The following is an 8,763-nucleotide window of genomic DNA, read 5'->3' on the forward strand; positions in this document are numbered from 1 at the left end:
CAGCATTGCATACTGACTGTGGTGGTATCCTGCTGTGATTACAGCATTGCATCCTGACTGTGGTACTATCCTGCTATGACTACAGCATTGCATGCTGACTGGTGGTGTCCTGCTATGACTACAGCATTGCATACTGACTGTGGTGGTATCCTGCTATGACTACAGCATTGCATACTGACAGTGGTGGTATTCTGCTATGACTACAGCATTTCATACTGACTGCGGTGGTCTCCTGCTATGACTACAGCATTGCATGCTGACTGGTGGTTTCCTGCTATGACTACAGTATTGCATGCTGACGGTGGTGGTATCCTGCTATGATTACAGCAGTGCATACTTACTGTGGTACCTGCTATGATTACAGCAGTGCATACTGACTGGTGGTACCTGCTATGATTACAGCAGTGGAAACTGCTGTTGTGGTACCTGCTATGATTACAGCACTGCATATTGTCGTGGTACCTGCTATGATTACAGCAGTGCATACTGACTGTGGTGGGACCTGCTATGATGACAGCATTGCATACTGACTGTGGTGGTATCCTGCTATGACTACAGCATTGCATGCTGACTGTGGTTGTATCCTGATATGACTACAGCATTGTATGCTGACTGTGGTGGTATCCTGCTATGACTACAGCATTGCATGCTGACTGTGGATGTATCCTGCTATGACTACAGCATTGCTTGCTGACTGTGGTGGTATCCTGCTATGACTACAGCATTGCATGCTGACTGTGGTTGTATCCTGCTATGACTATAGCAGTGCATGCTCACTGTGGTGGTATCCTGCTATGACTACAGCATTGCATGCTGACTGTGGTGGTATCCTGCTATGACTACAGCATTTCATGCTGACTGTGGTGGTATCCTGCTATGACTACAGCATTGCATATTGACTGCAGTGGTATCCTTCTATAACTTCAGCATTGCATACTGACTGCGGTGGTATCCTGCTATGACTACAGCATTGCATGCTGACTGTAGTTGTATCCTGCTATGACTACAGCATTGCATGCTGACTGTGGTGGTATCGTGCTATGACTATAGCAGTGCATGCTGACTATGGTGGTATCCTGCTATGACTACAGCATTGTGATGCTGACTGTGGTGGTATCCTGCTATGACTACAGCATTGCATGCTGACTGTGGTGGTATCCTGCTATGACTACAGCATTGCGTGCTGACTGTGGTGGTATCCTGCTATGACTACAGCATTGCATGCTGACTGTGGTCGTTTCCTGCTATGACTCAAGCATTGCATGCTGACTGTGGTGGTATCCTGCTATGACTACAGCATTGTATGCTGACTGTGGAGGTATCCTGCTATGACTACAGCATTACATGCTGACTGTGGTGGTATCCTGCTATGACTACATCATTGCATACTGACGGTGGTGGTATCCTGCTATGACTACACCATCGCATGCTGACTGTGGTGGTATCCTGCTATGACTACAGCATTGCATACTGACGGTAGTGGTATCCTGCTTTGACTACAGCATTGCATACTGACTGCGGTGGTATCCTTCTATGACTACAGCATTGCATGCTGACTGCCGTTGTATCCTGCTATGACTTCAGCATTGCATGCTGACTGTGGTTGTATCCTGCTATGACTATAGCAGTGCATGCTGACTATGGTGATATCCTGCTATGACTACAGCATTGCATACTGACTGTGGTGGTATTCTGCTATGATTACAGCATTGCATCCTGACTGTGGTGGTATCCTGCTTTGACTACAGCATTGCATGCTGACTGGTGGTGTCCTGCTATGACTACAGCATTGCATACTGACTGTGGTGGTATCCTGCTATGACTACAGCATTGCATACTGACAGTGGTGGTATCCTGCTATGACTACAGCATTGCATACTGACTGCGGTGGTCTCCTGCTATGACTACAGCATTGCATGCTGACTGGTGGTTTCCTCCTATGACTACAGTAATGCATGCTGACGGTGGTGGTATCCTGCTATGATTACAGCAGTGCATACTTACTGTGGTACCTGCTATGATTACAGCAGTGCATACTGACTGGTGTTACCTGCTATGATTACAGCAGTGGAAACTGCTGTTGTGGTACCTGCTATGATTACAGCAGTGCATATTGTCGTGGTACCTGCTATGATTACAGCAGTGCATACTGACTGTGGTGGGACCTGCTATGATGACAGCATTGCATACTGACTGTGGTGGTATCCTGCTATGACTACAGCATTGCATGCTGACTGTGGTTGTATCCTGCTTTGACTACAGCATTGCATGCTGACTGTGGTGGTATCCTGCTATGACTACAGCATTGCATGCTGACTGTGGTGGTATCCTGCTATGACTACAGCATTGCATACTGACTGCGGTGGTATCCTGCTATGACTACAGCATTGCATGATGACTGTGGTTGTATCCTGCTATGACTACAGCATTGCATGCTGACTGTGGTGGTATCCTGCAATGACTACAGCATTGCATGCTGACTGTGGTGGTATCCTGCTATGACTACAGCATTGCTTGCTAACTGTGGTGGTATCCTGCTATGACTACCGCATTGCATGCTGACTGTGGTCGTTTCCTGCTATGACTCAAGCATTGCATGCTGACTTTGGTGGTATCCTGCTATGACTAAAGCATTGTATGCTGACTGTGGTGGTATCCTGCTATGACTACAGCATTACATGCTGACTGTGGTGGTATCCTGCTATGACTACAGCATTGCATGCTGACTGTGGTGGTATCCTGCTATGACTACAGCATTGCATGCTGACTGTGGTTGTATCCTGCTATGACTATAGCAGTGCATGCTGACTATGGTGATATCCTGCTATGACTACAGCATTGCATACTGACTGTGGTGGTATCCTGCTGTGATTACAGCATTGCATCCGGACTGTAGTGGTATCCTGCTTTGACTACAGCATTGCATGCTGACTGGTGGTGTCCTGCTATGACTACAGCATTGCATACTGACTGTGGTGGTATCCTGCTATGACTACAGCATTGCATACTGACAGTGGTGGTATCCTGCTATGACTACAGCATTGCATTCTGACTGCGGTGGTCTCCTGCTATGACTACAGCATTGCATGCTGACTGGTGGTTTCCTTCTATGACTACAGTATTGCATGCTGACGGTGGTGGTATCCTGCTATGATTACAGCAGTGCATACTTACTGTGGTACCTGCTATGATTACAGCAGTGCATACTGACTGGTGTTACCTGCTATGATTACAGCAGTGGAAACTGCTGTTGTGGTACCTGCTATGATTACAGCAGTGCATATTGTCGTGGTACCTGCTATGATTACAGCAGTGCATACTGACTGTGGTGGGACCTGCTATGATGACAGCATTGCATACTGACTGTGGTGGTATCCTGCTATGACTACAGCATTGCTTGCTGACTGTGGTTGTATCCTGCTTTGACTACAGCATTGCATGCTGACTGTGGTGGTATCCTGCTATGACTACAGCATTGCATGCTGACTGTGGTGGTATCCTGCTATGACTACAGCATTGCATACTGACTGCGGTGGTATCCTGCTATGACTACAGAATTGCATGATGACTGTGGTTGTATCCTGCTATGACTACAGCATTGCATGCTGACTGTGGTGGTATCCTGCAATGACTACAGCATTGCATGCTGACTGTGGTGGTATCCTGCTATGACTACAGCATTGCTTGCTAACTGTGGTGGTATCCTGCTATGACTACCGCATTGCATGCTGACTGTGGTCGTTTCCTGCTATGACTCAAGCATTGCATGCTGACTTTGGTGGTATCCTGCTATGACTACAGCATTGTATGCTGACTGTGGTGGTATCCTGCTATGACTACAGCATTACATGCTGACTGTGGTGGTATCCTGCTATGACTACAGCATTGCATGCTGACTGTGGTGGTATCCTGCTATGACTACAGCATTGCATGCTGACTGTGGTTGTATCCTGCTATGACTATAGCAGTGCATGCTGACTATGGTGATATCCTGGCTATGACTACAGCATTGCATACTGACTGTGGTGGTATCCTGCTGTGATTACAGCATTGCATCCTGACTGTGGTGGTATCCTGCTTTGACTACAGCATTGCATGCTGACTGGTGGTGTCCTGCTATGACTACAGCATTGCATACTGACTGTGGTGGTATCCTGCTATGACTACAGCATTGCATACTGACAGTGGTGGTATCCTGCTATGACTACAGCATTGCATTCTGACTGCGGTGGTCTCCTGCTATGACTACAGCATTGCATGCTGACTGGTGGTTTCCTTCTATGACTACAGTATTGCATGCTGACGGTGGTGGTATCCTGCTATGATTACAGCAGTGCATACTTACTGTGGTACCTGCTATGATTACAGCAGTGCATACTGACTGGTGGTACCTGCTATGATTACAGCAGTGGAAACTGCTGTTGTGGTACCTGCTATGATTACAGCAGTGCATATTGTCGTGGTACCTGCTGTGATTACAGCAGTGCATACTGACTGTGGTGGGACCTGCTATGATGACAGCATTGCATACTGACTGTGGTGGTATCCTGCTATGACTACAGCATTGCATGCTGACTGTGGTTGTATCCTGCTTTGACTACAGCATTGCATGCTGACTGTGGTGGTATCCTGCTATGACTACAGCATTGCATGCTGACTGTGGTGGTATCCTGATATGACTACAGCATTGCATACTGACTGCGGTGGTATCCTGCTATGACTACAGCATTGCATGATGACTGTGGTTGTATCCTGCTATGACTACAGCATTGCTTGCTGACTGTGGTTGTATCCTGCTATGACTATAGCAGTGCATGCTCACTGTGGTGGTATCCTGCTGTGACTACAGCATTGCATGCTGACTGTGGTGGTATCCTGCTATGACTACAGCATTGCATGCTGACTGTGGTGGTATCCTGCTATGACTACAGCATTGCATGCTGACTGTGGTGATATCCTGCTATGACTACAGCATTGCTTGCTGACTGTGTTGGTATCCTGCTATGACTACAGCATTGCATGCTGACTGTGGTCGTTTCCTGCTATGACTCAAGCATTGCATGCTGACTTTGGTGGTATCCTGCTATGACTACAGCATTGTATGCTGACTGTGGTGGTATCCTGCTATGACTATAGCATTACATGCTGACTGTGGTGGTATCCTGCTATGACTACAGCATTGCATGCTGACTGTGGTGGTATCCTGCTATGACTACAACATTGCATACTGACGGTGGTGGTATCCTGCTATGACTACAGCATTGCATGCTGACTGTGGTGGTATCCTGCTATGACTTCAGCATTGCATACTGACTGCGGTGGTATCCTGCTATGACTACAGCATTGCATGATGACTGCCGTTGTATCCTGCTATGACTTCAGCATTGCATGCTGACTGTGGTTGTATCCTGCTATGACTATAGCAGTGCATGCTGACTATGGTAATATCCTGCTATGACTACAGCATTGCATCCTGACTGGTGTTATCCTGCTATGACTACAGCATTGCATACTGACAGTGGTGGTATCCTGCTATAACTACAGCATTGCATACTGACTGTGGTGGTCTCCTGCTATGACTACAGCATTGGATGCTGACTGGTGGTTTCCTGCTATGACTACAGTATTGCATGCTGACGGTGGTGGTATCCTGCTATGATTACAGCAGTGCATACTGACTGTGGTACCTGCTATGATTACACCAGTGCATACTGACTGTGGTGGGACCTGCTATGATGACAGCATTGCATACTGACTGTGGTGGTATCCTGCTATGACTACAGCATTGTATGCTGACTGTGGTGGTATCCTGCTATGACTACAGCATTGCTTGCTGACTGTGGTGGTATCCTGCTATGACTACAACATTGCATGCTGACTGTGGTGGTATCCTGCTATGACTATAGCATTGCATGCTGACTGTGGTTGTATCCTACTATGACTATATGAGTGCATGCTGACTATGGTGGTATCCTGCTATGACTACAGCCTGCATACTGACTGTGGTGGTATTCTGCTATGATTACAGCATTGCATACTGACTGTGGTGGTATCCGGCTATGACTACAGCATTGCATGCTGACTGGTGGTATCCTGCTATGACTACAGCATTGTGATGCTGACTGTGGTTGTATCCTGCTATGACTACAGCATTGCATGCTGACTGTGGTGGTATCGTGCTATGACTACAGCATTGCTTGCTGACTGGTGGTATCCTGCTATGACTACAGCATTGCATGCTCACTGTGGTGGTATCCTGCTATGACTACAGCATTGCATACTGACTGCAGTGGTATCCTTCTATAACTTCAGCATTGCATACTGACTGCGGTGGTATCCTGCTATGACTACAGCATTGCATGCTGACTGTAGTTGTATCCTGCTATGACTACAGCATTGCATGCTGACTGTGGTGGTAACCTGCTATGACTATAGCAGTGCATGCTGACTATGGTGGTATCCTGCTATGACTACAGCATTGTGATGCTGACTGTGGTGATATCCTGCTATGACTACAGCATTGCATGCTGACTGTGGTGGTATCCTGCTATGACTACAGCATTGCGTGCTGACTGTGGTGGTATCCTGCTATGACTACAGCATTGCATGCTGACTGTGGTCGTTTCCTGCTATGACTCAAGCATTGCATGCTGACTGTGGTGGTATCCTGCTATGACTACAGCATTGTATGCTGACTGTGGTGGTATCCTGCTATAACTACAGCATTGCATGCTGACTGTGGTAGTATCCTGCTATGACTACAGCATTGCATACTGCCGGTGGTGGTATCCTGCTATGACTACAGCATCGCATGCTGACTGTGGTGGTATCCTGCTATGACTACAGCATTGCATACTGACGGTAGTGGTATACTGCTATAACTACAGCATTGCATACTGACTGCGGTGGTATCCTGCTATGACTACAGCATTGCATGCTGACTGCCGTTGTATCCTGCTATGACTTCAGCATTGCATGCTGACTGTGGTTGTATCCTGCTATGACTATAGCAGTGCATGGGGACTATGGTGATATCCTGCTATGACTACAGCATTGCATACTGACTGTGGTGGTATCCTGCTATGATTACAGCATTGCATCCTGACTGTGGTGGTATCCTGCTTTGACTACAGCATTGCATGCTGACTGGTGGTGTCCTGCTATGACTACAGCATTGCATACTGACTGTGGTGGTATCCTGCTATGACTACATCATTGCATACTGACAGTGGTGGTATCCTGCTATGACTACAGCATTGCATACTGACTGCGGTGGTCTCCTGCTATGACTACAGCATTGCATGCTGACTGGTGGTTTTCTGCTATGACTACAGTATTGCATGCTGACGGTGGTGGTATCCTGCTATGATTACAGCAGTGCATACTTACTGTGGTACCTGCTATGATTACAGCAGTGCATACTGACTGGTGGTACCTGCTATGATTACAGCAGTGCATACTGACTGTGGTGGGACCTGCTATGATGACAGCATTGCATACTGACTGTGGTGGTATCCTGCTATGACTACAGCATTGTGATGCTGACTGTGGTTGTATCCTGCTATGACTACAGCATTGCATGCTGACTGTGGTGGTATCGTGCTATGACTACAGCATTGTATGCTGACTGTGGTGGTATCCTGCTATGACTACAGCATTGCATGCTGACTGTGGTGGTATTCTGCTATGACTACAGCATTGCATACTGACTGCAGTGGTATCCTTCTATAACTTCAGCATTGCATACTGACTGCTGTGGTATCCTGCTATGACTACAGCATTGCATGCTGACTGTAGTTGTATCCTGCTATGACTACAGCATTGCATGCTGACTGTGGTGGTATCCTGCTATGACTATAGCAGTGCATGCTGACTATGGTGGTATCCTGCTATGACTACAGCATTGTGATACTGACTGTGGTGGTATCCTGCTATGACTACAGCATTGCATGCTGACTGTGGTGGTATCCTGCTATGACTACAGCATTGCGTGCTGACTGTGGTGGTATCCTGCTATGACTACAGCATTGCATGCTGACTGTGGTCGTTTCCTGCTATGACTCAAGCATTGCATGCTGACTGTGGTGGTATCCTGCTATGACTACAGCATTGTATGCTGACTGTGGTGGTATCCTGCTATGACTACAGCATTACATGCTGACTGTGGTGGTATCCTGCTATGACTACAGCATTGCATGCTGACTGTGGTGGTATCCTGCTATGACTACAGCATTGCATACTGACGGTGGTGGTATCCTGCTATGACTACAGCATTGCATGCTGACTGTGGTGGTATCCTGCTATGACTACAGCATTGCATACTGACGGTAGTGGTATCCTGCTATGACTACAGCATCGCATGCTGACTGTGGTGGTATCCTGCTATGACTACAGCATTGCATACTGACGGTAGTGGTATCCTGCTATGACTACAGCATTGCATACTGACTGTGGTGGTATCCTGCTATGACTACAGCATTGTGATGCTGACTGTGGTTGTATCCTGCTATGACTACAGCATTGCATGCTGACTGTGGTGGTATTGTGCTATGACTACAGCATTGTATGCTGACTGTGGTGGTATCCTGCTATGACTACAGCATTGCATGCTGACTGTGGTGGTATCCTGCTATGACTACAGCATTGCATACTGACTGCAGTGGTATCCTTCTATAACTTCAGCATTGCATACTGACTGCTGTGGTATCCTGCTATGACTACAGCATTGCATGCTGACTGTAGTTGTATCCTGCTATGACTACA

This window comes from Petromyzon marinus, unplaced genomic scaffold (assembly GCF_048934315.1).
Source record: "Petromyzon marinus isolate PM22_M1 ecotype Great Lakes invasive population unplaced genomic scaffold, UKy_Petmar_22M1.pri1.0 PM_Scaffold_261, whole genome shotgun sequence".
NCBI lineage: Eukaryota > Metazoa > Chordata > Hyperoartia > Petromyzontiformes > Petromyzontidae > Petromyzon > Petromyzon marinus.